Source organism: Patiria miniata, unplaced genomic scaffold, assembly GCF_015706575.1.
Source record: "Patiria miniata isolate m_02_andy unplaced genomic scaffold, ASM1570657v1 HiC_scaffold_29, whole genome shotgun sequence".
Taxonomy (NCBI): Eukaryota; Metazoa; Echinodermata; class Asteroidea; order Valvatida; family Asterinidae; genus Patiria; species Patiria miniata.
This window is the reverse complement of record NW_024037068.1, coordinates 14,427,828-14,438,200: the sequence shown is the minus strand read 5'-3', so window position 1 is coordinate 14,438,200 and position 10,373 is coordinate 14,427,828. Positions and strand designations below refer to the sequence as shown.

Below are 10,373 nucleotides of genomic sequence, written 5' to 3'. Positions count from 1 at the left end.
TGTTATCAAGCATCAATCTCATGTAGGTTGGCAGGCACATGTGCATTAATTAACTTAATTAACAAAAATTAGGGTACATGTACATGTATGAATGTAATCAGTAGCGTATATCTTTTCGTGGGGGGGGGGGGCGATGTCTGAAGCATGTTAAAAGCTCTTAAAAAGACTATTTGTTTTAAGTTTTTTTAATGACACCGTCAAATGCTGCCAGGGGGATGCCCCCTCCCACCAGCACCAAGCTTAATATACATGTATGCCACTTTAATGCATCTATTTAGTTTTTACAAAGGCATTCGGTCTGAACACCTACATGTACATGTATTTAAGCCAACATTTCACTGGGTTTTGCCCTCCACTGCCGTAATCAGTGAAGGGCAAATTCCGGCAAAAACCAACGTTAACCCTCCTATGCAAACATACATTCTGTTTAAAAGTTGTTCTTTCAGTCAAAATCAATCAAGTGATTGTTTCCAACAGTTTACAGCTCCCAGCCTACGTGAAGCAGGATTGACTGGCTGTGACTGTTTATGTAACTTGACACAGCTATGCTTTGACTGTAGACGATTGATAAGACAGCTGTACCTACTTCTTGCCTGCTGACTAAATTTGTGTAGTCACGTGCTACTAATAGTTTGCATGAAATGATCTGACTGCTGGTGACTAGCTTGTGTAAAAAAGCATGGCAGGGGAAGAGGATTCTTTTTTCTTACTGTCTGTGTATGTTGAAACAGCAGGAGGGTTAAAATTGAGAATTACCATGTCATAACAGAAAACTTTACATTAACATTACACCAACCTGACGCAATTTCCATCCAAAGTCATTACTATGTAAAGTATCCATTAAAAAGAATTCATCACAATGAAAAGTGAGCACAAAAATATACAATTGCTAAAATTATAAAAGCTTAAATGCTTTGCTTCAATAAAGTATAAACAGCAATAAATTTAAATGCTGCTGGATCGAATATTAAATGTTACTTATAAGAATCTTTTGAATAAAAGCTCAAGATGAATTATGTATATCATGTAAAACTTCGGTCCCGAACGAGAGTAGAGGATTACGCCTTTACCGACAGCAGGATACTGATACCCCGCCGTCACCCTGATGTTGGGTTATTCCGAGGATCAGGCACCTCCTCTTTTGAACTCTGTGCTAATTATAAGCAGCTCGCCTTTATGCCACGTGCCACTGCATTGTTTAAGGGTCTCGATCTTGCTGAGTCTCTGTAATGCCGAAGAGCTCATCAGAAAACATCACTATCACAGCTGAATCCTTGATCATCTATGCCAAGTCCTGCTGCAAAGTTTCAGGTTCGGCGGATTTCTGCAGAGTGACCCACAGCTCAAACTAACCCAGGACATACACAAAAGCTGCTGTATCAGATGTCCCACTGCAATGTTGGAGGTTATAAATGATGAGAGGAGTCACTGCCATGCATTGAGCTCAGAAAACGTCACCAGACCTAAATCCAAGACCATCGACATGCCTGTATGCCATGTTCTGCTGCAAACTTTCCAGTTTTGTCTCTGCAACGTCTTTACAGCTCAGGCAAACATGTGCACGTACAGTTTCTATTGGGCCACTTCAATGGCAGAATCTCTGATGAACAAGCACGCTCAGATTAAAATCATCTCTAGCTTTGCAGTATCCTAGGACACAGACATCTTTAAACAGCCCAACTATATGCTTATTTGTTTCACCGTTAGTGGGGTTCGGCAGGATTACCGATGTGACAGCTCAGGGAAAAACAACCATCTCACTAGGCGTATGATGTACAGTCACCCATTTAGCTGTGTAAGCAAGGGGCAGCTTGTACTACTTGCAATCATTTCAGGCCTAGGTGAGTCTGCAGGTGTTTATGCCACGTTTCTTGCATATCATCCAGTAAGGCTTATCCTGGATTTCTAATACTGCAGTTGTTCTTCTGCATAATACTTGTCAAAGTGGACCAGGATCTGATGAGCTGTCACTCTCATTTCCCTGCTAACTTAAACTGTACGTGAAGAGCTCTGCCGTGTTTCTTTAGAGACAAATATTCCACCGTGCATCAATGCCTCATGTTGATCAGTGATGGTGCAAAGTTCACCTATGATCGTTTCCACTGCACTGAAAACTTGTCACCCTGAGATCGAGACCCTTTGGTTGGCACTGGCAGGGTCCAAACTTCCCGAAGAAGCAATTGCAATGACACAGCTGCATACACTGCTTATTACATTATTATTCTTTAGAATCCTTGCCAGATCATACATGTTCACATTTGCATTTATTTATAAAGAGGATACATTTGGCTTTAACCCAGGTCATGTGTTTACTTTACACCAAAATAAATGCACATTCATATCATGTCTTGGCACCAACATGCAGTGAAGTAGTGGATGATCTATAGACATAAAAGCCATCTTGTCACAATATGGCATTGCAAGTATCAATAATGTGTAATAATTGTATCTTGCACTCACCAAGGAGGCCGATGTTATCTTAACTTTTATTTTCAATGTATCCTGCTTTGATCATGGTGCATAACCATGTACATGCACAAGCGGTGAATGGGCAGATGGCCTCTGGTATGAAATTGGATCAATATTGTAAAACTCCCACGATGTGGGACATGGCGTACAAGACCAAGTGCTCAGTGGTACATTCAGTTGTGTGTTCTTGAGTGCCATGTACATGTACATCTTGAGCAATAAACGCCCCACATCAGTAAATACACTGTATGTCATTGACCTGCTTAGCTTAGCTTTATAATTGGTCAATATATATAGTTTTGTCAATACTTTTTTGTCCTGTAAAAATGACACCAGGAATTCTGGTGCAATCCACTTCCAACTGCAACATACCCAAGGGCTGTTACAAGTACAAGACCATACTCTTACACCAAGCCACTACAATTGCAAACATGTGGCTCTCTTTCCATTCATTATTAGAAAAATTACGCTTTGTCAGTAATTAACTTTTGATGGAATTTGCATCAGGATAATTTATACTTATTAATTACGGGCACTGTGTAATCAGTGCTTTTCAACAGATTGTACAGACAAATGATAAATTAAAATCAATAGCAAAAGCTATCTTGAAAGGCCAATGGTATCATTTGCAATTACAGAAATGTAAATAAAATAGCTGACTTTTCAGCTCAAGTGTCACATCTTTTAAAGATCATGAACACCATTTGTGCCTTTATTTAACAGGTTATTTCAGAAGGCAAATTTTTGAGTAATTGCAAATGATCCTATCAAGCCATGTTACTTCCAACCTACATGTAGGCCAATAAGGCCTTTACTTTTAAAAGATATGCAAGGCCTGTACAGAGGATTTTCAAATGAGTGTCATGTATCAGTTCTATAGTGGAGTGCTCATAATCAAGTAGTAAAGACTACATGTATTCATAAGATGGAATTTGCTTCAATATTAGGTTTTGCCCTTCATCGAGGTACAAACGCTGTATACTCAGTGTGTTCAACCCGAGTGAAAGTCAGCAAAAGCACTCGGGTGGGAATCGAACCCACAACCTTCTGCTTTGTTGAGCAGACGTCTTACCACTCGACCACCGAGCACATGAGATTGTTTAACTTTCACTCAGGGGTAACACACCGAGTAGACAGTGGTTATATGTCGGTGAAGGGCAAAACCTAATTATTGCAAATTGCAAAGACTTAGGCCTGCAAGCAAAATGTTTGCAAGCCATAAATCACATAACAAAAATATAATTTAGTTGTTCAAATGACACTTTTCAAAGGTACATGTATTAGCACCCATCCCTGGTATAGGCCTGCATATTTTATTTAAACTTTTAGTCACTGTAGCACCCAAAACTGCCCTGCCTATTACTCACTGTAGCACCAATACTGCCCTAGCACTCTTAGGGTACGTTCGAATACAATGTACATGTAGCTCACCCGGATCGATGTCTCAGGTTAGCCCCTTACTGTTCAATTCGCTCCAACGTTATTCTAGGGGCTCACTCGAGTCGGCCACCACAGAAACTGCTCAAGGAGCAGACTCGGTGGTGGAAATACATGTAGGTCACATGCATACATACATGTGTTGTTCATTCCAAGAAACGAACAAATTTGGCTGCGGGACAGCGGAAATCTCGAGCGGACCCAAAAATCAACTTATTTCAAGTAAAAGGGTCATTATTTATTTAGTTAATTTCAACTTTAGAGGCTGTAATTCCAGCCCAACTTCTTTGACTTTTGCAACTGACTGAAAAGCAGTATCTCAAACTTAAGACCCAGTCTGAAATGGGCATTTTGTCAGTGGCTACAGCCGCAGCTACAGACATCACGTGAAGATCGTGATGGCCCAGTTGAATGTTCGATTAGTCCAGCTGTCATAGCTAACGTCTCCCTTTACAGAGTCGATCCCAGTGAGCTACTTGAAGGCACCCTATGATTTATTATTCAGTGAATAAATACACTGTAGTACAATACAGACCCAGATGCTGATGGGGTAATTATATTGAATGACTGAATTAAAAATCAAAATGATAATAGCAAGTGCATACTTTGCTCAGTTACAAAACTTTTAAGAATAAAAACAGCTGTTTCTAAACTTAATTTTTGGCTCTATTGTGTTCTGAAGTTCAGTTTAAGTAAACAGAGTGCCCCCTAAAAAAATGGAACAGTTAGGATTTTAGGAAACTGAAATGGGATTGTAGGGAAACGTAATATTGTCATGATATAAATTTGGTACTGCAAGATGCGCTAGGGCATTATCTTCAATATGACACCAATTGTAAGTTGATCCTTTTCCGGATGGCCGAGTACTCATTGTTTGACTATGGTCTGAAATGCCCACTGCCGCATTTTAGAAGTGGTTATCTGGATTTCACATCTAATATAAAAATCAATAACCTGCTTTCAACAGGAACAATATGAATGTTCACTTTTATCACTCTGTCAAAAGAAGAAACAAGTCTTGATGACACTGCGAACAGTTATTTGGAAGTCTTTTTGCCTATATTCTCTTAATCCTCCACATGTCCAAATGTGGCAATTTTCATTTTATCGTACATCAGTTAAAAAAAAATTGCTCAGCCAACCGGAAAGAACATAAATTGCAATTGGTATCCAATCAAAGCTTATGGTCAAGTGCACTATACACTACCAAAGTTTATATCATCATAGTTTCTTGATTGTTCATAATCACAGTTTTTGAAACTGATGCGTTTTTGGAGGGACACCCTATAACAGCTGTTGAAACTGCTTTTGGGCAGCCAGGGGAGAGTCGGATTCTCAAAGGGAAAACAATGGTGTACATTGAGAAATAAACTCTTCATATGTTCATACACCACACAACAAACATTTCTTATTACAGCTTTAACAAGAAAAAAGTTCTCACTAGATAGGAAATCAGATCTTCATCATTCAAACCTAACTATGAGGTGTTTCACGCGAAAGGGGCTGGGGGGGGGGGTAGAACTTCCAATAATGACTTCTTTTATCAAGTGGTATTAAATTTTTGTTTCTTTTTGTAGAAACCAGTTAAGCACCATGTTTCACAAGCGTTAAAAACATGGTTAGATTAACAACTTTTTTCTTTTTTCATTCTTGCAATAGGTTTCATAGAATTCTCTGAGAAGTTGCAGTTGTTAAGGGAAGAGTTCAAAAATGAAATCTGATGCTTGTCCAGTAGCTTCACAGGAAATCCTGTTGCCGAACAAGATTTGGTCATTGAGTAAAGCCATAATTTGTGTCAAATTAGCATTTTAAAGAGATTTTTACACTTTACATCAAACATTTGTTTGAAAGTGATATTTATTACAGCATATGCAATACAGCAACAGTAACACCCTTGAGAAATGAATTGCCCTATTTGATCATACTGCAATATTCGGTCATTTTGTCAGGCAACACAACCTACATAATGACACACTAGCAGGGCCAATTCATCAAGGCAGCAGAAAGGGACACAGGGGGAAAAAGTGGCTTGAAGAAATCATAGAAGACCAAGCTCTCAGTGAAAGATTTACTCAAACAGGAAAGAGGTACAGCATATAAGGGCAGCCAGCCTCCAGACTGTTATGATGGAAAAGAACCCGTATTTGTACTGTTTCAAGACATGCCAACTTAGTTGGCAGGAAAATGAGCCAACATAGACATTGACTACATCCGTATTATGATTTGCAATGTGTCAAGTTACAAAGACAATTAATCCTCATGACAAGAACAACTTTGCATGAGGTGATTCAAAAGTAGAGGCCAACAATTGCTGTGTTATTGAGTTTTCACCAAGGAGATTAAACATTTATCTTCAGAGATATTTTCTCTTCAAAATGATTAAAACATGTGGCACAGTCTTACCTTTAAAGTGAAACCAGCAACTGGGGCAAGCTCATGTTTTCCATGACTCCTGGTCTCCATTCTGTGCATCATCAGTGACAGGAGATGCTAGTGAGACGAGAGAAGCTGGGGCTATCCTTGAGGGCTGGATGACTCCTGACTCCTTGGCTATGGAGATGCTCCTCACAGAGTACAGTCAATCATTACTGCTCCTCCAGTGAAGGTCAATGAAGCAGGTCTTTGTCCCTGGACCCAGCACAGGAGTAGGATGCCATGGGTATAGAAGACCCGTAGGCTTGCTAAAGTGGGGAAACATTGCTATGGGTGCCGAGTCCTTGGGTATAGGTGACCCATCGGACTGTCCAGTTAGGATGGGCTAAAGCATGTCACCACCAGGAAGGCGATATCTTAGTAGTGGCTCAGCCATAGGAACCAGTGTCAGCTTGCTGCCAATAGATCCTTGCTGGTGCCAGGTTGGGCAGTTTATCACTATCCCGTATCTGCCAAGGGATCTTTATTCACAGAGTCTCGTAGGTGATGTCTTGCACTGCACCACATTCGCAGCAGATTCTCCAAGTCTGTACTTCAGGTCCTGCTTGTCCTTGTGGGATTGTAAAAGGCTGTGAATACTGATTAGTGTGCATGGATTAAATAGCATAGCAAACCACCAAACAACTGGCCAGTGGTAAGGTGGTCTTCCAACTGCCATTCAATGTGGCACAATGCAGAAGGTTCATTGGAGTCAACATTGATTTTAATTTGTTGACTCTCAAGCAATTTGATTGTCAGAGAAAGCAAACCCCAACTTAAGTAACCTACATGACTATTAAGACCTGTTCTGTACCAATACTCCGGTACAGTAAAATGCCACTTTGAATATATTTTCAAAGAGTATGGTGGCATATTGTTCTTATTTAATCAATGTTCGCAGTAACGTTAATCCTTCATCATTGCCTTCAGTATTATTCCCATGAAATATTCACATGCAACTAAACTTTCAACATTAAGCTGATGAGTATAAAGTATTGACTCAGACATATTCAATTTGACTATAAAAGGACTATAAATATTACCAGATCATGCTATGAATCATCAATTATGCGTATGAGTAAAACTGTTTTGAAATCAGTTGAGTACTATGTTATTCAAACATTTCCAGAGTTTTCTAATTTATAAGAATAATTTCACATTTTACTGGTATTTTCAACGGTTTTTGATAGTCGTTATTTGAAGAAAGTAAAATATTTATGGTTAGAAAGTTGGCACAAGATCCATATATCAGAAGAATTAGATTACCATTTTTACTTGTCAAGGTAGGCCTACAGGTATATCGCGTTTAAATGAAATTAATCAGAGAAAAGTTTCCAAATTATATTTCAATGAAACACTGAGGCACACAGAGTACAGTGGCATTAATGTTTAATCTATTTTTGCAGTAACATTAACCCTTCATTGCCAAAGGAATTATTCCCACAAAAATGTTCACGTCCATTTGCAAAGTTAAGCTGGTGAGTATACAGTATAGATTCCGACATATTAGACTTGATGACTATGAAGTGTGTGAAGAACTGCTACCAAGCGCGTCACCTGTTCAGTTTGGTAGCGCACGATCATTGAGGGCGTACTTGTGCGAAGAAGAGGCGTTGCGCATCAGTCTGTGCTAGCAAGGGAAAAGAGCGCTGCATAGACTCAAATTGGGGTAATAACACACCAGGCCCGTCATTTTTAATCCTTGTTTTGTTCTTTAAGTATATTTTACTTTTTTAAGAATGTGGTTTTTTTGGTGATGTGAACATTTTTTTTTCTTGTTTTGTTTTGTCTCATAGTGCAATATTTTGGAACATGTATCTTCTGTGCATAATTCTTATAATTGACTGTTTTACTGTATTGATGTCCTTTATATTATTATATTATTATTGTAACATGTGTGTGTTACTATTTATAGCGACAGCTTCCTATGGTTGTGAGTCCTGGGCCATGACAAGGGCTAACTAGCATAGAGTGGATGCCTTTGAGATCTGGGCGTACAGACGCGTTCTCCAAGTGTCGTGGATGGAGAGGAGGACAAACTGCTGGGTATTGGATACTATATAGGGAGTGAGTTGATGCAGAGACAATAGATGGCTGTGCAGAAGATGCGTTTCTTTGGCCACGTCATGCGCCATGAAGGAATCGACAAAGAAATAATCATGACCAAATTTACAAGCACATGTGCTTGTAAATTTGGTCATGTTTATTCATTAACATGTGACTTTTATTTACACAGGGCCATGGATTTCTTTGCCAACATGTAAATAACCTACTATTTTGTTTAGCAATACAGGACTGACAGGAGCAGTAGAATTCTCTTCCTTTGTGTTACCCATACCAATAGCATGTAATGCCTTTTGTGTTTAAAGGGAATATACAACATTTGCAAACATCGAAAAATAAAACTAACAAGTTTTTGCAAAATACCTTAATAGGATGTTGGTAAATGACAGTCTAAAGCATCCTGTAAAATTATGGCACCTGGTATACTGTCATTTTCAAGAAAAGTGGTATTTTTGTATCAATTTCCAACGCTGATCGGCCGATCAGCGTTGGAAACAACTGGCTTTTTTTTCAAATACTGGCCCCAATTGACCATTGCACTTGTTTGCAATCGATTACAAACCTATGAACGGGTACGAGCCAGCTAGACTGGTTCCCTGACCTTACAATTCCCAAATGTATGTAAACTGCTCTGTTTCTTCTTATATGGAGTCAGGGAACCAGACTACAGGAAAATGATCGTTTTTCTTGGTTTTTATAGCATTTTCGAACCCAAAACCTCCAAAAAGTCAGTGTAACTATATTTGCTTTATATTTCCAACCCCCCAATTCCATCCATTTCTGAAAATTACAGCAAAAGCAAATGATGTATATTCCCTTTAATCGAATAAGCTTATCGAAGCCTTCCCCAATCTTTGTGTTTGAATTCCTTGAGGTTGTAAATGAATGAAGTGGAATGTTAGGTATCAGGTTTGGTTTGCAGTGATTGCTGGTATAAGAGAGATTTTTGGTTGTGCCACGGCAGAGCACATTTGATTTTTGATAGAGATAGATGTCTTGCAATTGATCCTCTGAGCCGCGCGCTTTTTACAAGCCGGTGTAGCTGCCGCATTTGCTGCAACTTGCAGAAGCAGATATTACAGACTGCTTATAAAGGCAAATAGTGGTGTGGAGCTGAGACCAAGAGCGGCTGGATCAGCGAATCCAAGATCGTGAATGACAAGGAAACTGTGAGTTATGTTTATGTAATTATCAAGGAGGTTATGGTTTCTTTTTAGTTATTTAACATGTATCATTGCAGTAAATAATGACCAGTGCCACCTTAAGAAGGTTTTGATGGAATAATTGACATTATTGAGGAAGTTTTTTGTACATATATGCAAGTGTAATTCTTTAAGTTAACAGCCGATTTGTTGTAAAAAAGATTGGAGATTTTGAGGTATTATTGCCTGTATTTTTTGGACAATCTTTCATTGAGTTATTAGATGGCCCTTGGCCCTTGTAGCCTGTAGCCCGAGGTGCATGTCAAATTGAGGTAGATGGTTGATGTGCCGGGATGCTCAAGACGTTGATTTATGCAGTAGCAACCGTCGAGTTTGACGTAGAGTCGCAGAGACGACAGAGGACACCGGAAGGGCTGTCATCTCTAGTGTAACACCACTGAGAGGCTGAAATCAGCAGCAGAACACCAACGTTTTAAAATACGGTGAACTGTATTATTTCTTATTATTTGCAATAACATTTAATTGTTATTGAAATCTATTAAGATAGATTTGTTTGATCATCTTGATTTACAAGACATTTTTTTTGTGATTTATAAATTAAAGAGGTTTTTTTTGTGGCCAATTTGACTGGAAATTGAATTTGGAAGTAGTAGTTAACTGGTCATTGTTGTGTTTTAATAGATCCTTTGGAAAACATCCAAAGTTAGTATACATTGTTTTTTTTTTATGACTTAGTGGACAAACGTAGAAGTGGTTTTGAAAGTATCCACACCTAGTTCAGAAAGTAAAACCAGAGATTCCTTTAATTACTATTTTTTTGGTTGAGTT

The 10,373-nt window shown here is 38.9% G+C and overlaps 1 non-coding gene across 1 annotated transcript; it reads right to left on the bottom strand.

Moving 5' to 3' along the window:
• Window positions 1-3,484: 3,484 nt before the first annotated feature.
• Window positions 3,485-3,557, bottom strand: Trnav-aac. The gene has a single exon. It is a non-coding gene; the product is annotated as a tRNA-Val (tRNA).
• Between the last annotated feature and the right edge of the window lie 6,816 nt (window positions 3,558-10,373).